Here is a 25,472-nt window from a genome sequence, read left to right as displayed (position 1 = left end):
ACATTAGAAGAAAAACAAACTTTGTGTTTAAAATCTGACATACACAGCGCACAGACTTCATAAGTATGGAAGGTGCAGTGTAGGAGACAATTACATTTCCAGGATAAAGTCTAGAGTAAATTTGAAAGTACATATATTCTCCTTCTTCTCCAGGCCATTTTCAATAACAAAAGTGATCAGAGATGTAGTATCTTCTGTTAGCCTGAGAATACATTTTAGCAATACAGCCTGAATTTTTTTAACTTCATGTTTATGTATTACAGAAACTTGGCAGATATCTGTTGTCAGATTGAAAGCTGATCAACAGAGTTTGCTCACTTTTTCTTGCCTCCAGGCTTACATTTTTTTATTGTTAATCTTTTTGAATTTTCATCTAAAATTGTTCATCTCTAAACTTGCTCTTTTTCTGCTCATGCTGCTGCTAAATATGGTGCAAATATGAGGGAGCCTGATGGTAGTGTAGCAAGTGGAAAGCAAATTACTGAATAAGCAGGTGTATTAAAATAAATATCCCTTCTATTCGCAGAATCATATAAGCAAGGTCCATAACTTAAGCTGAAGAGCAACAGAAGAACAGTGAGGAGATGCAGACTATTCTTGGTTTAACAAATGCTTGAAATATTTCATCATCTGCAGCTAACTTGTGCCCCATGAAATAAAGGAATTTTTTAGCTAGCCATGTGTAGAGCTTCCTAGGTGAGAAAGAGCAATTCTAACTCCTCACTTTACCTGTCTTCTTTACCTGTAGTACAGTAAGAAAGAAAGAAAGACAAAATTGGTTTGGGGGGTTTTTTGTTTTTTTTTTTTTTTTAGAATAATTTTGATGCAAAATACTATCTCAAGAATACAAATAAACAGGGTTTCCTGAACTCTGAAAGAGCTCAGGAAACACCTTGAGATGTTTCAGCTCCTTAAGAAATCTACTACCCTATGCTACAAATTCAATTAATAACATGGGTATTCCTATACATAGACTTAGCTCTCTCTCTAAATTTGTTTAGATGATATCATACAAACAGAACAGCAGTACTTAAGCTTGATTAAGCACATGTAGAATTACTACCCTTACCAATGAACAAGTGAAATAACACTACAGTCTTTCATAGCCTTTTTAATTCTACAGTATGAATTTTATTATTGAGAGAAAGTGAAATTTGAAGTAATAAAAATACTGTCCAAGCTTATAAAAAGTTCAATGGCAGAGATGAAATAAAAGGCATCTACCTTAATGGTTCTGCTATTAATACTAATATTAATATTAATATGAAATATTAATATTAATATGAAATATCTATCTGAATGAAATTTCTAAAACAAGATCTGGAATAACTTGTCCCCTTGCAGTTCTACTGTTAGTTTTTATCTCCACAATAATATAAATTCAGTAGGGATTTGGAAGTTATTCTAATGGACTGTAGCTATATTGATGCACTTAACAAAAATTGTCTTCAGTGCAGACTACTTAGTCACCAGCAAGAATTCTCTTGCTGAAAAGGACTTTCTGAAAAACACCCATTTTCTAAATGTACTCTTCTGTTTTCTGTTTTCAAAATGCTTGGAAAATCCATGGATGGCCAAATAGTTACAGCTGTTCTGGAGTAGAAACAAACATTCATGGGTTACAGCTCAGAATTTGACTCAAACCTTAGAGAATATAAATAGTTATTGAGAGTCTATAGTGATGCTGTTATACACTATGTAACCTACCCTCAACAACCCTGTCAAAAAAAAAGAAAACTTATAAGTAGAAAAATTATTTTCAATAGATCACAAACATTCATCAACACCCCCCCCCAGAAGTCATTGCCAATATATTTCTCCTACCTCGTAGTCCATATTTTCTATTCTGGTACGTCACCATTTCTAAGGGTGGAGTGAGAGAACCACAGAATCAGAATCACAGAATCTTTAGGGTTGGAAGGGACCTCTGGAGATCATCTAGTCCAGCCCTTTGCCATGGCAGGGACACTAGAGCAGGTAACACAGGAATGTGTTCAGACAGTTTTTGAACGTCTCTAGAGAGGGAGACATCACAACCTCCCTGGGCAGCCCATTGCAGTGCTCTCCCACCCTCAGTGTAAAGAAGTTCTTCCTTACGTTGAGATGAAACTTCTTGTGTTTTGGTTTATTGGCATTGTTCCTTATCCTGTCACTGGACACCACAGAAGAGTCTGGCACCATCACCCTGGCACTCACCTTTGAGATATTTATATGTATGTAAACTTGTTTGCAAACATTTGTTATTATATCTGCAGTTCTGCCATACTTCCGAGATAATATTCAACTTTTCTCAGTCTCCCTCTTTATTTCCCCAAAAATGTTCCCTTACATTCTGTATTGCTTTGTGCTGTCTTCCTGTTTACATCACCTCAGGATATTCTTGCTCCATATTCATTGGATTTGTCTATAATGTAGTTTTAGGGAAAATCATTTATTATATACAGCATTTCTAAATCCTTGGGTTGGGCATCATATAAACAAAGTACAAGCATTCCAGAACCAACTTTTCTTGTGTAGAATGCAGTTTTCCCTGAGGCAAGTGAAGATATGGTGTGTGAGATATATTGCTGTATCAAAATATAAGGTAGGGCAAGGGGCGAATGAAGGAACCCTTTGATATATCAAGAAAATATTTGCTGAGCTTGGTACAGGGCTGCATAAGAGAGTGAGTATGAGTAACTTTGTGACACAATGATATGACATTAACTTAAAAAACTTGAGGAGAACAATCCCCCTTTAACAAGGTGCTGGGTGTGGAATTTCACAAATTCTGCCCATGTACATTACATTTTCCTTTTCCAGTTGCTAAGATAAAAGTTCCCTTTATTATACCCTCAGTTCATTGACAAAACTGAAACAAAACAAAAGAAAACACCCTAAAATTATAAAGGCAGAGTTTGTTGGTATTTTTTCCCTTATCCCTCTGAAACTAAACCTAATGAATGCAAGATGGAGAAGAAAGTGGTCCATTAAAACCTAATCTTCCTGGTAAGAGCAGCTGTGATAGCAATAATTGCAAATATGTAACATTTTTACTTGAAATAGAAGGAGTATTTTTCATGTATTGAAGAAATTCTGGAAGAAATAAATAATGAAAATTAAAGGTGAATGGAAAGACATCTCTAGTTTAAAAACTGGATTAATGTTCCCTGATTAAATACTGCCCATACCTTTATACACCTATCTTTATGAATTTACTCAGCAGGCCTCAGGAAGAAGCAAAATATTTACTATGGAGGCGATATTGTGAAACTCTTGTCTGAGCATCAGAGACAATAGCTACCGGTTGAATTCCATATTTCAAGTCAAGATACTCTTAGTTTTCTAGAAAGTGAAAAAAAAATAATCTGAGAAGCAATCCCTTTTTTAATCCAGAAAGCAAGATTGTTTTGTAGTGTGACATTTCTGTACATACTTTATTGTGTAATGGTATACAGTCATAGAAACAATCCCCGTTAGTTTCTGAGAATCAATTTGTAAATGTCATTCACTATAAATAGCTTCATAAACGACCCTTTACATTACATGAAACTTTTATTTACTGAAATATTTATATCAGCATGAGGAGGGATTGTTCTTGATTTGAAAATGTTTAAGTAGAAGGTGGCACTAACGGAAGACACTACATTTGCACAAACAGAGAAAATATAGTAAATACCTTTGTTAGTATAAATATATTTTACTAAGTGTAAATTTTAGTCTTATAAACAGGAACATCATTGGCCTTTTCAAGCAATTGCTAAGGGAAATCCCATGGGCAAGGCTGTTTGAAGGTAAAGGGGCCCAAGATAGTTGGTTGGCATTCAAGGATTGCTTTTTCTGAGCTCAAGATCAGAGCATCCCGACACATAGGAAGTCAAGGAAGAGGGCCAGGAGACCTGCGTGGCTAAATAGGGAATTGATGGGTATGCTCAAGTGGAAGAGGAGAGTTTACAGGTCATGGAAGGAGGGGCTGGCCACTTGGGAGGAATATAAGGCTGCTGCTAGAGGATGTAGGAAGGCAGCTAGGATGACTAAGGCCTCCTTAGAATTAAACCTGGCGAGAAGGGTCAAGGACAGTAAAAAGAGCTTTTTCAAATACATGGCAGATAAAACTAACATCAGAGGCAATGTAGGCCCACTGATGAACGGGATGGGTGTCCTGGTGACAGAAGATACAGAGATGGCAGAGTTACTGAATGCTTTCTTTGTCTCTGTCTACTCTGCTGCAGGCAGTCCTGAAGAGCCCTGCACCCCTGAGATCTTAGATGAAGTCAGGTCAACGGAGCGGTTTGCCTTAGTCGATGAGGAATGGGTTAGAGACCAGTTGAGCAATCTGGGCATCCATAAATCCATGAGTCCAGATGGGATGCACCCGCGGGTGCTGAGGGAACTGGCGGAAGTCATTGCTAGACCACTCTCCATCATCTTTACAAAGTCTTGGGAAACGGGAGAGGTGCCTGAGGACTGGAGGAAAGCAAATGTCACTCCAGTCTTCAAAAAGGGCAAGAAGGAGGACCCGGGTAACTATAGACCGGTCAGCCTCACCTCCACCCCTGGGAAAGTGATGGAACACCTTATCCTTGGTGCCATCTTAAGGCATATCAAGGATAAGAGGGTTATGAGGGGCAGTCAACATGGCTTCACCAAGGGGAAATCATGCTTGACCAATCTCTTAGCCTTTTATGAGGAAATAACACGGTGGATGGACGATGGCAGAGCGGTGGATTTGGTCTACCTTGACTTCAGCAAAGCAGTTGACACAGTCTCCCACAGCATCCTCACAGCTAAATTGAGGAAGCGTGGTCTGGATGATCAGGTAGTGAGGTGGACTGTGAACTGGCTGAAGGAGAGAAGCCAGAGAGTTGTAGTCTATGGGGTGGAGTCTAGTTGGAGGCCTGTAACTAGTGGAGTGCCTCAAGGGTCAGTACTGGGACCGGTATTATTTAATATATTCATCAATGATTTAGATGAGGGAATTGAGTGTACTATCAGCAAGTTTGCTGATGACACTAAGCTGGGAGGAGTGGCTGACACGCCAGAAGGCTGTGCTGCCATCCAGCGAGACCTGGACAGGCTGGAGAGTTGGGCAGGGAATAACTTGATGAAATATAACAAGGGGAAGTGTAGAGTCCTGCATCTGGGCAGGAACAACCCCAGGTTCCAGTATAGGTTGGGGAACGACCTGTTAGAGAGCAGTGTAGGGGAGAGGGACCTGGGGGTCCTAGTGGACGACAGGATGACCATGAGCCAACACTGTGCCCTTGTGGCCAAGAAAGCCAATGGCATCCTGGGGTGTATTAGAAGGGGGTGGTTAGTAGGTCGAGAGAGGTCCTCCTTCCCCTCTACTCTGCCCTGGTGAGACCCCATCTGGAATATTGTGTCCAGTTCTGGGCCCCTTGGTTCAAGAAGGACAGGGAGCTGCTGGAGAGAGTCCAGCGCAGGGCAACAAAGATGATTAAGGGAGTGGAGCATCTCCCTTATGAGGAAAGACTGAGGGAGCTGGGTCTCTGTAGTCTGGAGGAGACTGAGGGGTGACCTTATTAGTGTCTATAAATATATAAAGGGGGAGTGTCACGAGGATGGAGCCAGGCTCTACTCAGTGGCAAACAATGATAGGACAAGGGGTAATGGGTGCAAACTGGAACACAAGAGGTTCCACTTAAACTTGAGAAGAAACTTCTTCTCAGTGAGGGTGACAGAACACTGGAAGAGGCTGCCCAGGGAGGTTGTGGAGTCTCCTTCCCTGGAGACATTCAAAACTCGCCTGGACACATTCCTGTGTAACCTTATCTAGGTGTTCCTGCTCCGGCAGGGGGATTGGACTAGATGATCTTTTGAGGTCCCTTCCAATCTCTAGCATACTGTGATACTGTGATCATGGGGGGGTTATGGTTAATAGTTGGCTAAAACTGCTTTAACTGTTACTTTGGATAATACATGCTAACCCTAAAGGAAACTTGTAGATTTAGATGTACTTTTATAAGTTAGACTTGGGTATACAGATAGACAAGTTAGTTCACAGATTTTGGTAGTCTTCATACAAAAAGTGTGCATTTAATGCACATAATGGTACTATAAAGGATACATTACCTTCTTTGCTAAACAAAATACCAGGTTTTCTTCACCCCATTTTTTAAAAAATAAAGTTTTACTTGTTTTGCCTGTCGTGTATTTTCATTGAAGTTACTTATGAATAACAAACTTCTGTACAGTCCTCTTGTTCACATGTCTCTATTCAGCAAAATTCTTAAACTTGTGCCTCGTTTTCAGTATTTTTGGCTAAAAGACCTTATTTCTGAAAATGCAGATAGTTTTTCCCTTGTAAGGTAGTGTCGTGGTTTAAACCCAGTCAGGTAATTCGTTCGCTCACTTCCCCCCCTTTCTTGCCCTCCCCCTGCTCTCGGAGGGACGGAGAGGAGAATCGAAAAGAATGCAACTCCCACGGGTTGAGATAAGAACAGTTTAGTAACTAAGGTATAACACAAATCACTACTGCTACCACCAATGATAATAATGATAAAGGAAATAACAAGGGAAGAGAATACATCATCTCACCACCAGCCGACCGATAACTTGCCCCCCCGGCCCGACCAAGCTCTGACCGATACCTCCTCCAACCCTGCAGTCTCCTGGCCCTTCCGGCTAACTCCCAGTTGCATCCTGGGCATGACGTGCTGTGGTATGGAATACCCTTTGGTCAGTTTGGGTCAGGTGTCCTGTCTCTACTTCCCCCTGGCTTCCCCTCCTCCCTGACAGAGCATGAGGCTCACAAAGTCCTTGGCCAAACCTAAACATCACTATCAGCTCTGTTCCCAAGCTGAAAGTCAAAACACTGCACTGCACCAGCTACCAAGGAGGAGAAAAATGACTGCTACTGCTGAACCCAGGACAGGTAGTATGTTGTAGTGTCCGCAAGTGGTATTGCATTATCCCTTAACAAAGAATTGCAGAAGTGAAGCAGAGAGATCAGAGGAAGACCTGGGGAATTCTGTGGAGCAGATCAATAAAAAGCATGGAAATCAAGGGAATACACTAATGTTATGAAACATTCTGAGTTACTTGGTAGGTGGCTTACTGCATTTTCTATTTGTTTCACACTGTAGAAACAGGGATAAACAGACCTGATATGATAAAAGGATCTTTTCTGGATTTGAAGGTTGTATAAATATGTGGGTTTGCATTAAGAAACTTACCTAAAGTGTTAAACTCACAATAGTTGTGTTCTCCCCCCCCCTCAAAGCAGGGGAAAATCCAGCAAAGTGAAAATGAGATAATGCACTTAAAAGCCAATGATGGTATCACCCTCATGAGGCTTTCCTAACTTCTAAATCAAGTTCTGCAAGTATTGTCTTTATCCCAAACGATGGAAACACTGGGTTTTGCAGTTTTTGTTTTGTTTTGGGGTGGTTTGGGGGTTTGGTTTGTTTTTTTCACTTTTTTTTTTTTTTTTTGGTTGAATAGTTGGGTTTTTTTAGATAGTACAGTTTCATTCATTCAGTCGTTACGTATCTGGCCACTTTACCTATAAATGTGTGGAGATTTCTGTTATTATAAATTAAAACACTTCACTCTCTAGTTACTCTTGCTAGAGGCTTTTTATTAATTTCTGTAGAGGCTTTTATGCTTCCATATATTTTATAAAGTATTCAATCATTAACAGTTTCAGGATCATTCAGAGCTCTTAGTGGTTACATATTACCCAACTATTCAAATCTAGGTTCCAGATCATTTCTTAAGAAAACAAAATGGTGGCCTAACTAGCAGTCCTTTGAACCTCTTTATCTCCCATTCTTTTCTTTGCTGAACACATTTGAATAGCCAAGTTTATCTCTGTAGGTGTCTCATCCTAATCATCAAGCTCATGCTGATTCACTTTCAAAATTGCATCATAAAATTCATGCTGAAATCTGCAAAGTACAAAATTGAAATATTATAAATGCTTATTCACTTTTAAAAGCCTAATTGAGCAAACTCATTCTTACAAAATTATAGAACTGACAGCACTGTAAAGTTTTTATTTAGCAGTATTTGGAAAAAAATACTGTTTCTCTCATTGTTACTCAACAGCACTTGTTCTATGTGATAACGCCAGGCCTTACCTATATCCATGGCTATGGATGTGAAGGACTACTTTTATAGTGAAAAGTATACAGTCTTTGCATAGGTTAGTAAAAGACGGTTTTGTATCTATCTTGTTCTCATTTATTTCACTGTACCATGTGCTATTAATTGCTTACTATTTACTACACAGATATAATGAAATTCAACAAATTGCAGAGTTCAAATAGGAATACACAATAAATAATCTTTTTTTTTTATTATTATTAAGCAAATTGCCTGCAACTATCTCTCAAAATTCTGAAGCATGTTAATTATTCTAAATTATTCCTAATTTTAAACGGTTCTTCAAATCATTCAAGCTATAAGTATACATTCTAAAATTAGAATTTTGGCTGACACAGCTAAGCAGTTTAATTAGTAATGCTTACAAATTCCTTGTGATACTGACTGACAATAAATTTACACTTGCATATTTACCTGCAATATAATATAGCTATGCTGCTGACTGCATTGGTGTATCTTCTAATCAAGAGGAAAAAGTAGTATTTTTATGCACATTAAATTCATATCTAGAAAACACTAATTATCATGTTCTCAAGGAAAAATGAAAAAGTTAAATAGTTATTTTCCTGAATTCTCATTATCTTTCATGGTTTCATGTTGATTTAAAATCTGAAGTAAAGTAAACTGAGACCAAAAGATTCCAGAATATGTTAGCTTTTCTTTACAGGTGCAAATTGTTTTCACATTTTTCCCTAATATTTGTTCAAGTGTAATTGCTATCCTTTTTTTAAGGATGTAAGTTTTTCTGCCAAAATCCATCTAGTAAAGAGTAGATGGCAAACATGCAGCTGTAGTGGCTAGGGTGCTTCCCAGACGTGAACACAAGGTGTAAATGTTAAATAAAAAAAAGAAAAATCTTTTATTTTACTGTAGGCAAGTAATTGAATTTTGTACAAGAAACTAAAAATGTCTCAAAAATGTTTTCTGATTCTCCTTAGTTCAACAGACACAGAAATAAATTCTACCCTTTCGTGGAGGAAAATATTTGGGAAAGTAACTAATCCTCTGGAGAGAAGGATAGAGGAAGAGAGGTACTAAATTATCTAGGACTGGGATTTTTTTAGTATTATTTATTAGTAGAACCAGAGAAACGTCATCAAACTGAAAGCATGTTCACTCAATTGTGTAAGGATTTACATATACGGTTCTCATTAAATACTGACTAGTCTCTTGACGCTTTCCCTATTTGAAGTGTGTAATGTTAATAATGGGAAATTATTCCTGCCTTTCATGTTGATGTTTTAATTTTATAATATTTGCAGCATAATTTTCAAAAGTGGACAAGTAAATGAAGTCTAAATTCTGTTGGCTCTTAGTCGTCAATCTGTCTCTGGTGACTAAGAAGGCAGCAAAGCCTACAGGTTTAGAAGACCTTTGGTCAAATAAACAATTTTCATAGTCTTTGTACATAGTCACTTTGAGTTACAACTCAGAATTCCAAATTCCTCAGAAAAATTCGAATGTTATTCAACTAACATTTGAGCTTTCCTTTGAAAACTTTGCACTTGTTCCTGACCTTGCTGAAGTTGGTGGTCCTATTCTTACAGCATAGGATGGGAGATATGAAAAAAATTATGTTTGTACTCATTGTAGAGCAGCTTTATAGCTGTATAAATGCTATTCTTTTTTCTTTTTCCTGTTCTTGTGATGACAGTAGACTGCACTAATGTCTTTGAAATTTAGAAAAGGAAGAAAATATTAAAACCTGAAAGCAAATCTTATTTGTTAATTTAAAATATCACTAGTAAACAACAGAAACAAAGGTGGTAGCTCTTGAATTGCCTACTTTGAGGCAAACTTACCTCCACACAGTGTGAAAACTCTAAAATTAATTAGTAATAACACTCACTGTTGCTCATCTTGGGTCATCTTTCAACCAGCCATGGATGAGTATTACAGCCTTCTGGTATCACTGAAACTTTTTGGGGACCACACAGTGAAGACTATGTGTGAGGGACAGATTTTCCTGAAGGCAGCTAGGACAATATCCTTTCCTCTCATTTGAAGGTTTTTGTGAATTTTAAGTTCCTGATATTCATATGTGACAAAATCTCATCTTTCTTATTTTATTTTTTTTTTAACATATGCCTTTCACAAAAGCCTTTCCTGATGATACATTCTTAAAATCTTGTCATTGTTTAGTGACTGGTTTTAAAGGATCAGAAACAGGTTATACGTAGTGAAATTGGCAAAAGACTTGGAAAATAAGATTTTTGTTGTTGTTGTTGTTGTTGTTGTTGTGAAAATATACTGTAGAAATGTGATTTCCGTCTGTGATGCCCGCAACACAAGATAATATGGGATGAATGAAATTCTCTGCTTTAAAGAGAATTCACTAAGTCACAGAGTTTACTCAAATTGGGAAATGCCCTCCTTTCATCCGAGGATCAGCTTTTCATTCACAGAAATTAGAGAAACACAGTTGGATAAATGCCATTTCACTGGCATATTTTTAGTCTGAATATATACTTCGTGAAGTAGTTCCCACAACACTCCTTCGGTAACCCTTATTAATCTAACATTTTGAATAATTTTTTCCTTTACAATAATCTCATAAGAAAGAAATCCTATTTCTGCAGTCTGCTCCTTCAGACTAACCTTTTTTTTTTTATGTAACTGATGCAAGAAACTGAAGAAAGAAAATATTCATTGCAAAATGGTTTTTTTTAAATTTTTCCAACTTTTCTTTCATAGTGTCAAACATGTTGTTCCCTACGTATTTGTCTTATTTTTCCACTTGAAACAAAAGCACAAAATAACCTGCATATTAAGAAGTTTTTATTTATCCATACAGAGCATATGAGCCTTTGATCTTGTTTGATTTGGTATGTAAATAAATAACTTGATCAGTTGGTCACACTTTGATTGCACAAGATAGATCTTTGATAATACCATAGGCACAAATGCATAGTTTTAAAGCTTGAAATTTTGTGGGGTTTGTGTATAATTTCTTAAGTTCCCTTGTTACAGCAAGGATTTCTGTTAGTCTGTTCATGAATGAATACAAAAAAAAAACAAACCCAGAATGAACCTACACTGTAAAATTAGAAAAAAACAGATGTAGGAAAGAAGGTGATGAGGAATACTGGAATACCTCTTATACCAAGCCTTGAAACTAATAATTATGGTTGTTATGTGCATTTTTTTAAATTTTACTTAGTGAGAAAGCAACAGCACTAATTAAAAGAATCTTACAGAAAGTTCTGTCTTTTGGAGCTGACTAGCAGTTCTTCAAACTTAAATATTGCTGACTAGCAATTCTTCAAACTTAAACTTAAATATGGAGAGAGAGATGCAGAATTATGTACATATATAATATAGAATATATCTATATAATTTTGTTGAAATAAATGTATAATTTTGGATCCCCATGGAGAACTTATAATATTATTACTAGCAAAAGCTGTGCATCTGTAGCCCTCTGTAACTGTACGTATTGCTAATATTTGGGTGGTGATTGTTATTCCCATAACATTATTTTGTCTCTTGAACTCTATTGAGCCTCTAATCTTTAGTATCATTGCCAGTTGCATTTTTCGTCCTCATTTAGTTACATCAGGATCTTTTACCTTTGCAGTTTTCTCAATACAGAGACAATCAGTTATTGGGACTCACACCATGCATTGAAAAATAAGCCATTTGTATTCTAAGAACAGCATCATGGGTACATAATTCATAACATGAAACTGACTTTTTTTCTTATGCCTAGTTCAAATAAGCATCTCATAATAGGTCAAAATAATGTACTAAAAGTACATACAAACACTTCCAATTGATTGTTATGAAATTAAACTCTGCACCTCTGTGGTAATTTATCTTGATGATATTTATCCTTTCCAAATATGTATTGGAGATTAAACTTTTTTCCCACGTTCTCCTAGAAAACCTTTCTCAGATTATCATTTAATTCCCATAGCTCTATATTTTATGATTTTTCTGGATTTTACTTAAGTGCAACATCGTTTGTGTTAATACTACCACTTCACTCAAGCCAGAGTTGCCATTATATTAAAAATCCTTAGAAAAAGACTGCGTAAAAATTAAATAAGGACAAGTATGTTTTGATATTTTGTGTTTAAAGCTCTTTTTTCCATTATGAATCAAGGCAGAGTGGAGGAACAGATGGAGCAAAAAGGATCCTTTATTTGTAGAAAAGAGATAATGGATAGTGAGGCGCTGGGAGGCACATGCAGGCCAGAAAAGCTGTGATGAGAAACATTTTTCCCAGTTACATTTTTAATAATTTCCAAACATAATTTCCTTTGTAAAATATATGAATATATTATTATATATATATTAGAAAAGGAATAGTAAGTCTTGAAAAGTTCCTGCAGTGATAAAACCTGTTTGCCTGAATTAATACATGTTGGCTATTCAGCTGTCCATTAATTTAGGTTGGATCGCTTCTATTTCAAGCTTTTCTTTACTGCCACTGACACTGGCTTTAGAGTGAGTAAAATGACCAAACTCTTATCATAAAAAAATAAAATCGAGAAATCCTTTTATCTATTGTAATGTCTTCCAAGAATTTTTTGGAAATTCCTGGAGGGATGGGGAGGAGAATCAAAAGAATGTAAACCCCACAGGTTGAGATAAGAACAGTTTGGTAACTAAGGTATAACACAAAACTACTCCTCCTACCACCACCAATAATAATGATAAAAGAAATAAGGGAAGAGAATATGAAACTACAAGAGGAAAGGAAAGAAAACCACAATAAACACAAGTGCTTCACAATGCAATTGCTCATCACCCACCAACTGATACCCAGCCCAACCCAAGCAGCAATCTCGGTCTTCCAGGTGACTCCCCCAAGTTTATATACTGGACATGATGTGCTGAGGTATGGAATACCTCTTTGGCTAGTTCAGGTCGGGTGTCCTGTCTCTGTTCCCTCACAGCTTCTTGTGCCCCTCCACACCGACATAGCATGAGACTGAAAGGTCCCTGATTGGGGTAAGTGCTAATGAGCAACATCTAAGGCACTGGGATGTTATCAGCATTGTTCTCAGACTAAAGTCGAAAACATAGCACTGCACCATGAGAAAAAAATGACTGTTACAGCTGAACCCAGGACATACTAAACCATTATTAATGAGACAAGTTATGCCCATTTAATAATAAAAAAATTATTCTGAAGAGGAAACAATCATGATACCTTGACAGGCATTAAATACTACCTTTGCTTGTAGTGGAAAGTCTACTACTGGGCTTTCAAAAAATGTGTATAGACTTACATGCAGACTGAAATAGAAAAAAAAGAAAAAGAAGAAGAAGCAAGGAAAGAAACAAGAAAAGATGTTTCACTGTTCATATTTTAGAGAGCTAAATTTAGGAGTTCACAGAAAGTTCCCAGAAAGTTCACAGAAATCAATAAACATGAACTGCTCATGTGCCCTTTACAGCTGTAATTTTAATTCTAATGCATCCAAGCTACTAACATGATTTGTTGTGTGTTACTGTATGGTTATTGTGGTTGTGATGCAAATGCCTTATCTTGAAGACTTATTGTAAGAATTAAATTCTCTCAGATTTACAGATAGATGTTAAGGTGAATGGAATTCATTCTGTGTCTAAACCAGTTTGAAGTGAGTTAGAATGAGCCACATCCTCAACCAGTGTCAGTAGTGATATTTTCTCTGGTGTTTCTTCATTTCAAATTATCTGGTATTCATGACTAATGCTTAGCTGACAAGACAACACAATGAGCAAATTGTGAGGCAGAAGGAACAGAAGTGTGATGATGCAATCCAGTGAGTAATAAAGGTGAAATAATAAATATATATGGAAAAAAGACAGACCAGCAAACCATTAATGAAATTTTTCCATATAACCTGAAAGCAGAGTACCAAAGAAGATATCAAGCTGGCAGTAGCACTGGAAGTCCAAAACTTGGAGGAAGAGGTGATATTTACAGCAAATTGGGGGTCATCAGCAGAAGTGTGGCCATGACCTTGCTGAGGGGGTTTAATTTCTTCTTTTATAATTTTAAATGCTTTTCACAACTGTAAACTCCAAAAGCTGGAAGATATTTATAAGACTGAATTATTTTTATTGTCATTACTGCTTCATATATAATGCATCATTTAATATATAATTCATTCCACAGTAGATGGGGAGAAATTGTAATCTTGCAACATACAACCTAGTGAAATCTGTACATTAGGAACATTAACTACACAAAGTAGTTACTAAGTAATTCCAGCCTTGTACTGCAGTTATGCATCAAGGATCAACAGCAACATTCCTGACTCGGGTTTCTTCATTTCTCATACTGAAGGTGGCCCAAGACAAAAAAGCTTAGCTTAGCTCTAGTTCCTCAGGCTGGTTTCCACCTGTAGGGGGTTTCTCCTATTTCTAGGTGGGGGTTTCCCCATATTCCAGCTAAGGAAGCTGGATATAAAAAGCAATGGCAAGGGATACATCTTGTGTCATTAAATGTCTGTTAAGTGATGCCAGGTGTGCTATAAAGACTAAAAGTACATTCTGTTAGTCTTGTCACAGTTTTGGTGAAGTTCTGTAGTGGCCCTAAATCTCTCCCAAGACTGCCAAGTTCAGAACTTATCATCACATATGCTTCACTTTTCTTTGGGGCTGCATAAGATCCTTTTGTCTCCTCTCTTTTGGGTGCTCTCTGTCTTGCAACTGGCATTAAAAGTGCTGATCACCCTCAAGACTTTCTCCAGTACAATGTGATCCATGTCCACCCTGGCATGAGAATTCTTTTGATTAACAAGAAAAGAGTGTCCAGTTTTTTGTAAAAATCTAATTAATTTATTTTTATGTACGTTTGTCTATAATCATAGTCCTTCTAGGCTAGTGTCACTACAGAGATTGACAGACTTTAAAGACTGCCACATCAAAACCATGTCCTAAGAAACATTTCTTGGGGAAGAAACAACGTTATATGAACATATGTGAGGCAAATTTAATGCAAGAAAGACACAGGACAATACTATATAAGCAGTCACTGAATCTCTTTGAATTTCTCAAGTTGCTTTATAAATCTCTGACAAAAAATAAACACAGCAATCCCAAGTGGTTTTTTTTTCCCTGTGCTTTGTATTAATTTAGGATATTTTTTAACATTGCTTCTCCTAAGATTTATTCATGGCTTAGTTTCACTTCCCAAGTTTACTGGAACAATGCATTTCGGCAAAAGTATCACAAACAAAATTTTCTGCTTTTATGAGTAATGTTACTATATTTTCTTTTCCTTTTACAAATTCTTTCCACTGATATTTCAGTTTATTTTTCCATTTTTCTGAAGGACAGACTTACCACCAATACAAAAAAATACATTAGATCAGATTACAATAGATAAGTTTCCCCGCTTCGGAGAAGAAGGCCCTGTTTGGTTTGTTTTTTCACATTTACTGGCAGGAGATACTGACATTAAGTTTGAGGCAGCTGGCGTAGTATTCACATTTGTGTGTTGAACATAGCAATACTGCCAGAGAACCAAGTGCTTAGGAACACCACATAATATCACTATTTTTTCATTGTCATTGTTGTTTAACTTAAGTGTCTTTCAGACAGTGACCTTTGACAAGTAATCTCTGTGCAGCAATAAGAAATGCAACTGTTATCTCTTCATATAACCATCAAAAAAAACAAAACCAAAAACAACCCCAAAAATCACAACAAACCAAAAAAACCAGAAACATGTTTTTATTAAGTGCTTTTAGTTATAGCATTGAATGAATCCAGGGACAATGTCATCACTGAAAATTCTGAGTTTTTTGAACAAAGCTCATTTTGAGAGTAACAATGTTTTTAACAGCTATATGTCATATGTAAAACTACTGGTGGTCTTAATATATTTTTTTGAGAAATAAAGTGGGTGCTTAGTATAGACAGAGCACAGAGCTAATTTGATGCTTGGATCCTTGCTCCCTGTGCACTTGCAAACTGAGTTTGTGAAATATTCCAATGGAAATACAGTGGATTTCTCTATTATCAGCATAATTTCCTGAAGAACTCCCTGCTGGAAGATGAATTTCTAGCAGTCTTCTGAAGGGGATCGTTATTGATAAGGTACTGTTTGACTTGGGACACCATACTAATGTTTTAAACTCCTTATCTCATTTCTTAATTTCCTGTATTTCTTAATATCTTCTATTTAGCCTGCTTTCTTCACATCACCCCTCCAATGCTTGTATGTTCTATTTTGATATTCATTTAAAAGCAAATTAACAATTCCCAAGCTTCTCAACATGAGCTGGAGCCTTTAGAAGATTTCTTCATAATCATTTGATGTGATAGTTTCAGACAATCAAGTAAATGTCCTGAATTTTACTAATATAAGATGTGGGGAGAAGGGAGCAGCCAAACTTCTGATGGCTTAATATGCTACTAAGAAGCTTCTGGAAAATACAGAAAATCTCAGTGCCTCAGACAAACGGGAGGTGATAATTGTGCATTATTCTGTTATTTTTTTTCCATTAACATGTTTTAAAGTATTGACATAACGGAACACAGAAAGAGCAGTTTGCCAGACTGCTCAGTTATGCCCAGGGAAGTTACAAGCTAACTATCTGTTGCATCAAAAGATGCTGTCAAAGTGTAGGTATGTTATTTATGCTTTATGGTTTTACTCCACGGATGATACTCAATTTTCTGCAGTTTTTGAGTCTTGTTTAGAGAAATCCAAATGGAAAGATTGCAATGTGCCCTCAAGACTATGCTGATGTTGTATTCTGAGAGATTCCTCTACTTTGGAAGAATTCACTTCTACGGAAAATACTTGTGTTTTTCTTGTTTTCTTCTTACCAAGTTCTAATATTCTGAAAAATTCAGACCACCACACATACAGTAATGATATATAATGGTCATAGAAGGAAAAAGAATGTAATAAAAATTTAAAAATTCATTACACAGACTTTAACTAGAGCATTGAAATTTTTGTTAGTGCCTCCCCTAAAAATGTTTAGTCCCCTCTCTGAACAAAAACCTCCAAACCCCAAACAAAAATTTCCATTTTGGTCACAAACATATTTAGATATGAAACAGTGTCAGCATGGGTGATGTATTCTACTAATATGCCTTATTTGCCATGGAAGTAGATGGCATGTATTCCTCAGACTCTTTGTTTAGGGCTGTCACAGATTCATGAAACAATATCTGCTTTTTCAGATACTGAAATTAATGAGAAAACCTACATTAAATTAAAAGGAAAAAGTCTAGAATGAAAATACCTCTGCACACATGAATTTCTTTTCCAACACAGTAAGAATAAATCCTTTGCACAGATTACTAAATGCTACAAAGGGAATACTAATGTGTTTCTTGCTGAAGACAGCGGACGTCATGAAACTGCAATTCAGACACCTCAGCAATTTTAGAAGCATGTTTAAAATGTATTCAGGCAAATCATCACTCCACCTACATCATGCAAAGCAATGCAATGGAGAGGAAAAGTGAAAAGTCAAGTGTGGCCACCAATCCATTGGACAATGATAGGCTTCCATAATAGTAGACTTCAAATTCTCAGAGACTTTACAGCTATAAATACCTCTACTGCTTCACTCCAGCCTTTAGAGAAATTTCTGTGAGGTATCCTAACACTATCATTGTGAGCTTATTTCACAAGTGTCCTGGGTTCAGCATAGCAGTCATTTTTCTCCTTCTTAGTAGCTGGTGCAGGGCTGTGTTTTTGACTTTCAACCTGGGAACAACTCTAATAACACTAATGCTTTTAGTTGTTGTTCAGTAATGTTTCCTTTGACCAAAGACTTTCTGAGTTTCAAGCTTTGCCGGAGAGGAGGGGAAGCCAGGAGGAAGCAGAGAAAGGATACCTGACTCAAACTAGCCAAGGGGGTATTCCATACCACAGCACATCATCCCCAGTACATAAACTGGGGGCAGTTACTCAGAAGGCCCAAATCGCTGTCTGGGTCAGGCTGGGTATCGGTCGGCTGGTGGTGAGCAGTCATGTTCCCTTCCCTTGTTATTTTCCTTATCATTATTATTGGTGGCAGCAGTAGTGGTTTTGTACTATATCTTAGTTACTGGACTGTTCTTATCTGAGCCTGTGGGAGTTACATTCTTTTGATTCTCCTCCTCATCCCTCTGGGAGTGGGGGGAGGAAGAATGGGGGGAGTGAGTGAGTGGCTGTGTGGTTCTGAGTTACCAGCTGGGATTAAACAATGAGAAAGAGAAAAAAAAAAAGTCAAGATCTATGTAAAACATTTTTTTCATGTCAAAGACTGTAGTACCTCTAAAGTGAGTTACCAAGCCATCAGCAAAATATCTTTACTCGATGAAAAAGCCTAAATACAACTTATAGCTCTGTGAGAGATAAAAAAAAAAAAAGACATAGTAAACATAATTTTGAGCAAAAGAAAAACAGAATGATATTTTTTTTCTGTGAAAAATGCTCATCTGTAATCAAATCCAGCTTGCAGATCTCTGCTTTCCAGGATCCAGGCCTGTCAGAAGGTCTTCAAAGCATTTGCCTGATAAACGAACCCATAAAATTATGAATTTATTCCTCTGTGAGATGTCAACAATGTGCAATTTTCTTCTGTGATATTTGGCTACAAAAAAAATCAAAGTTGTTGCCAATCAACAGATTAAATTATCACAGTTTTAAGGACTCTGAAGTCTTTAGTGCATAGATTTTCCATAGATTGTTAATGTCATAATATCATGGATTTTATTACTACTTATAACCTTAACAACTAACCATAGCAGCTTAAAAAGCTATACTGTAACATACAATAGTGCAAATGGTAATACATCAAAAAGGCTAATCAAACCCATTCCATTAGCAAAGAAATGCAGACAATGATGAGTTTGGGGAGCTGTGTGATGAGGTTATAAAATGTGACATAAAGAGATTGCAACTTTTAATGTTCCATTGATTTCAACATTTCACTACCCTACTGAAATACAGCTAAAGGATTTTCTTTTGGTATAGCTACTAATTTACACTGAACAAAAAGATAACATTTCAATAGGCTATTTATCTTACATCATGGTATAAACTGCTAGTGTTAAAGAGAGCTAAATGGAGATAAAAAATGATAAGGTTCCCTGCCAAAACCTCAAAACACCTAGAGTTAAATAAAAAGTTTAATTTAGAATTTCATTCTTGTCTAAACCTCTTATCAGTTTTACAAACAGACAATACAGTATTACAGGTGATTGCAAATCCAGAAGTGCTGAAATTTCACACAACATTTGAAGGGATTTCCTGTTTGTGAAAAACAACAGGAATTTATTAGAATTTATCTATGCTTATCTGAAGTTAACTGGATCACTTACTTTTAACACTTGGTTGGTTTGTTTTTTTTTAACCAAAGAAGTAAATGCCTACTTTAGTCTAGCATTTTAGCTATGCTTATTTTAATGTTTTCCCTAAGTTTTTAATTTTTATTTTGTTTTTACACAGGTTAGTTGAACTTTTTTCAGTCGAAGAAAGAAAAAATTGGGAAAATTGGGCGGGGGGAGGAGAAGCTGACTAAAAAAATCCCCAAATAAACATTAAAAGTAACATCTAAATGGTAATCATTACAGGTGAAGTAATTTTTTCCATGGTCATGGCAACCAGTACAGGGACTAAAAATGTGCATGTGAATTATGTCTTCAATCACAATTCCAACATCTTACATTCCTGAAATTATACAAATGCATTTCCTGCTTTGGTTTTACATTCATTTCCCCTCAAAGTTTTCAGAGCATCCCACCAGTTCAAAAGAAATTCTTGAATCATTTCCTACTACATTCCATAATTAATTTAATTTTACCTTTCACTACTGACCAGGTTTCTTTCTACCCTCTACCTGATCCTCCTTTTTACTTAGTAGATAAGAGCCCTTTTGCCCTCCAGCTCATCTATGCCATTTTCGGATTTGGTTTGAAATGAAAAACACAGTACAGAACAAAGCAGTGCAGATTAGCTGTACTCACTAAACTCCATAAAGGTGAGCTTTCTCATTATTCCTTCCTTCTATTACCTAAACGTGCTTGGCAAAATAGAGAAAAGAGGTCTGAGAGATTCAAAACCTGAGTTTTCGGCTCCACAACAGATGGAAACAGGTGTCAGAATAAGGTTTTCAAAGGCTTTTGCAGTCATCCCTGAATCTCTCATATCCCTGAATGTTGCATGAACATATAACAATGCTGGAAACTATATATGGGATTGGCATTTGACAATTTTTTTAATTTTTTTTTTTTTGGCTAAGACTGTGATCAGAAGGCTTTAAAGTTGCAGACTTTTCTGTCACTGTTGTGGGTTATCTTCAGTAAGCAAGTAAGAGCCACATAGCTGCTCACTCAGTTCCCTTTTCCCCATCATTCTCAAGTTGGGGGATTGGTGAAGAGCAGAGGAAGAGTAAAAGCAAGAAAATTTGAAGGTCAAGATAGAAATTGTTCACTAAATAAAGAAGATGTGAAATAAGTGAGAAAGAAAATAAGAAAAGGAAGTGATGCAAAAGCAATCACTCACCACCTCCTCCTGGTAGACTGATGTCCGGCCTATTTGTCCTGTGGGTGCAACTCTTCTCTTTTCTGCGTGATCTATGGCTGTCAATGTCAACATGGGATGAAACATTACCCCAGTTGTTGCCCATCTGCTCAGTTACAACATGGCATCTTCCAATCAACATCTTTCCTGTAGGAGTTTGTAGGAGAAAGTAAAACAGTCTGAAAAATGAGAGACTTCAGCTCTTTTGCTTATACTTGCCTATAAAAAGGAACTGTTATCTGAGCCTTCTGAATCTTTTGGGGTTTTACAATGAAACAGGCACACAGAAACCTAAGTCATGAGCAGAACTCCTGTATGACACAGGAGGTAGGTGAATACATTGAGTATTCACCTTTTCCGGTAGATTTGGAAGCTATTTTATAATTAATTCTAAACATATTTAAATCTGCCATTCAAAACTTTTTGATTTTCCCTTGCAATGGATTTGGGGAGGGGAGGATGTGTAATAAAATTGTAAACTACATAAAAATAAAAATTCCCTATGTAAACTTCACATATTAAAAAAGTCACCACCATTCAGAAAATTGGACTCATGGAGTGGGTTTTGTTCTTCAATAACTCGTATTTATGTGAAACAGGAATAACTGCATAAATGACAATGGGCATACATTCTTAAGAAAATTAGAAGACAGTAAGAGTAAAAACTTAATTTGCAGAGAAGCATATATATTTCATTTGGCACAAAATCACTGTATAACAAAATTGCATTTCAGTTTTTCTTTGCCAGGAGCTGATTGTTTGATAAATTTACTAATTACACGCATGTCCTTTTAAATAAAATGTAATTGCATCAAGATTTTTTGCAAGTGTAAATAAATTTGCACTTTGTTATCTTTTTCTTTTTTTTTTTAATCAACCAAGTTCAAGCTAGTTGACTTTAACTGTACCAGTCCACCAATGTGGTTATCCCTGCCTAATTATTTTGCTACATTCCTACAATAATTTTGCTTGACATGGCATTGAACTGGGGCCCAGAAGGCAATCAGCAACTAACAACAATAACGGCCATTCATTACACTTGCTGACTGAGCAATTAGTAACTGACTATGCTGCTTTGCTTGTGTATGTGCTAATCTTCCATGTACTCTTTTTTTGCACTACGATACTTCTGGACACATAATGCATACACATTTGAAGTTACATGCAAAGTTCATCTCAAATTCTTACTGCATTTAGAATGGCAAGTAGAAGAAACAAGAAGTGGTGGAAATAAGAAGTAAACAGTAACAACAGAATGATGTAACACTCTACTAATCTGGACTCAGACTTCTTTTTGCTAACAACACATTCCCGTGTTCTTCTGGATAACTCCCAGTTACCCCCCAACCCCGAGCATGACGAGCTGTGGTATGGAATACCTCTTTGGCTAGCCTGGGTCAGGCGCCCCTTCTCTGCTTCCTCACGGCTTCCCCTCCTCCCTGGCAGAGCATCGGTATCACCAACACTGTTCCCAGGCTGGAAGTCAAAACACAGCACTGCATCAGCTACCATGAAGGAGAAACATGACTGCTACTGCTGAACCCAGGACATTATCCACCTCTTATTCCATACCATTCACGTCATGCTCAGATCCCACATTTTCAATACACCATCGCTCTCCCACATATATACATCCATATACACACAGACCAAGAGAAACAGATCATTTTCTTAGTGCATGGATCAATCCCTATAATGCTGCTGAGTCCATTTGGTCCATGATGTCAGGTTCCATCTCTTGTAACAATCTTTCAGGGCAGGAAAGGCTGTGTGCAGTATTGGATCTTTCCTGCTGATGCTGGTTGTTCCTTTACTGCAGAACTCATCCGGTTCTATGAAAGTTCATTCTCTGTTGGGATGATGGTTGGAGGGAAGTCAGGGCTAGTCGCTGGTGACCTGGAGACATCTAGTTGATGAGCTATAAAAGTATTACACAGCAGGCAACAGCATACAATTAAGTTCATTGGCTGTTTTCCCCTAAAATCAAATCCCCTTGAGGTATACATCGGACTTCCCCATCTTCCCGCATTACCCACCAAGTATATCCGGGTCCCTGAGCAAAAGAGCAATCCCACAAGTGGGTTTGCCTTTACCTGAAGCAGGAATAACCCAGACTGTCTTCCCCAGCAAATTCTTCATATGCACCACAGGAACTTTGTCCCCCTCTACAACATGTAAAAGTTCTGACTGGGCTGGGCCAGCCCTGTTGGCAGATCCTCTGGTGTTGACCAACCAGGTGGCCTTTGGTAAGTGTGTATCCCCATGCTTGAAAGTTCACCCACCCATTGTTCTCAGTGTAGTTTTTAACAGCCCATTGTACCATTCGATTTTCCCAGAGGCTGGTGCATGGTAGGGGATGTGATATACCCACTCAATGCCATGCTCTTTGGCCCAAATATCTATAAGGCTATTCTGGAAATGAGTCCCATTGTCTGACTCAATTCTCTCTGGGGTGCCGTGTCGCCACAAAATCTGTTTCTCAAGGCCCAGGATAGCGTTCCGGGCAGTGGCGTGGGGCACAGTGTTATGTTTCCAGCCACCCGGTGGTTGCTTCCACCATGGTAAGCACATGGCGCTTGCCTTGGCGGGTTGGTGGCAGTGTGATATAGTCAATCTGCCAGGCCTCCCCATATTTATACTTCAACCATCGTCCTCCATGCCAAAGAGGCTTTAACCGCTTGGCTTGTTTAATTGCAGCACATGTTTCACACTCATGAATAACCTGGGCAATAGTGTCCATTGTTAAGTCCACCCCTCGACCACGGGCCCATCTATATGTTGCATCTCTGCCCTGATGGCCTGAAGTGTCATGGGCCCACCGGGCCAAAAACAATTCACTTTTATGTTGCTATTCTAAGTCCATCTGAGCCACTTCAATCTTACCCTCTTTATCCACTTGTTGGTTGTTCTGGTGTTCCTCAGTGGCCCGACTCTTGGGTACATGGGCATCTACATGACGTACCTTCACCACCAGGTTCTGCACCCTGGCAGCAATATCCTTCCACAGTGCAGCAGCCCAGATGGGTTTACCTCTGCGTTGCCAGTTGCTCTGCTTCCATTGCTTCAACCACCCCCACAGGGCATTTGCCACCATCCATGAGTCAGTATAGAGATAAAGTACTGGCCACTTTTCTCGTTCAGCAATGTCCAGGGCCAGCTGGATGGCTTTCACCTCGGCAAACTGACTCGATTCACCCTCTCCGTCAGCAGTTTCTGCAACTTGTCGTCCAGGACTCCATACAGCTGCCTTCCACCTCCGATGCTTTCCCACAATACGGCAGGACCCATCAGTAAACAAGGCATACTGCTTTTCACTTTCTGACAGTTTATTATAAGGTGGGGCCTCTTCAGCACGCATCGCCTCCTCCTCTGGTGACATTCTGAAATCTTCGCCCTCTGGCCAGCCCATGGTGACTTCTAGAATGCCTGGACGACTGAGATTTCCTATTCGAGTTCGTTGTGTAATTAGTGCAGCCCATTTACTCCATGTAGCATCAGTTGCATGATGTGTAGAGGAGACCCTGCCTTTGAACATCCAGCCCAGCACGGGCAACCGGGGTGCCAATCACTTCCGAAGCAGCTCGAACCCCTTCATAGGCTGCCAGTATCTCTTTCTCAGTTGGGGTATAGCTGGCCTCAGATCCTTTGTATCCCCGACTCCAAAAGCCAAGGGGTCGACCTCGAGTCTCCCCTGGAGCTTTCTGCCAGAGGCTCCAGGTAGGACCGTTCTCCCCAGCTGCAGTGTACAGTACATTTTTTACATCTGGCCCGCTCCGGACTGGTCCAAGGGCTACTGCATGAACTATCTCGCGTTTAATTTGCTCAAAGGCTTGTTGCTGATCAGGGACCCATTTAAAATCATTCTTCTTCCGGGTCACGTGATAGAGAGGGCTTACAATCGAACTGTAATTTGGGATGTGCATTCTCCAGAACCCCACTGCACCCAAGAAAGCTTGTGTCTCTTTCTTATTAGTTGGTGGAGACATTGCTGTTATCTTGTTGATCACATCTGTGGGGATCTGTCTACGTCCATCTTGCCATTTTTTTCCCCAAAATTGAATCTCCTGTGCAGGTCCCTTGACCTTACTCTGTTTTATCGCAAAACCAGCTTTCAGCAGGATTTGGATTATTTTCCTCCCTTTCTCAAAGACTTCTTCCTCTGTATCGCCCCACACAATAATGTCATCGATGTATTGCAGGTGTTCTGGAGCTTGCCCCTGTTCCAGTGCAGTCTGGATCAGTCCGTGGCAAATGGTAGGGCTGTGTTTCCACCCCTGGGGCAGTCGGTTCCAAGTGAACTGGACACCCCTCCAAGTAAAAGCAAACTGTGGCCTGCACTCTGCTGCCAAAGGAATTGAGAAGAATGCATTGGCAATATCAATCGTGGCATACCACTTGGCTGCCTTTGACTCTAGTTCATACTGAAGTTCTAGCATGTCCGGTACGGCAGCACTCAATGGTGGTGTGACTTCATTCAGGCCACGATAGTCTACTGTTAGTCTCCATTCTCCATTAGACATTCGCACTGGCCATATGGGGCTATTAAAGAGCGAGCGGGTCCTGCTGATCACTCCTTGACTCTCCAGTCTACGATCAGCTGATGGATGGGAATCAGGGAGTCTCGGTTGGTGTGATATTGCTGCCAGTGCACTGTTGTGGTCGCAATTGGCACTTGTTGTTCTTCAACTTTCAGCAACCCCACAGCAGAGGGATCTTCTGAGAGACCAGGCAAGGTGGACAGCTGCTCAATTTCCTCAGTCTCCAAAGCAGCAATACCAAAAGCCCACCGGTACCCTTTTGGGTCTTTGAAGTAGCCTCTCTTGAGGTAGTCTATGCCGAGGATGCATGGAGCCTCTGGACCAGTCACAATAGGGTGCTTTTGCCATTCCCTCCCAGT

This window comes from Pezoporus occidentalis, unplaced genomic scaffold (genome assembly GCF_034315485.1).
Source record: "Pezoporus occidentalis ecotype Australia unplaced genomic scaffold, CSIRO_AGI_Poc_V1 ctg86, whole genome shotgun sequence".
NCBI classification, from domain to species: domain Eukaryota; kingdom Metazoa; phylum Chordata; class Aves; order Psittaciformes; family Psittacidae; genus Pezoporus; species Pezoporus occidentalis.
Note: the sequence above shows the minus strand (reverse complement) of the source record.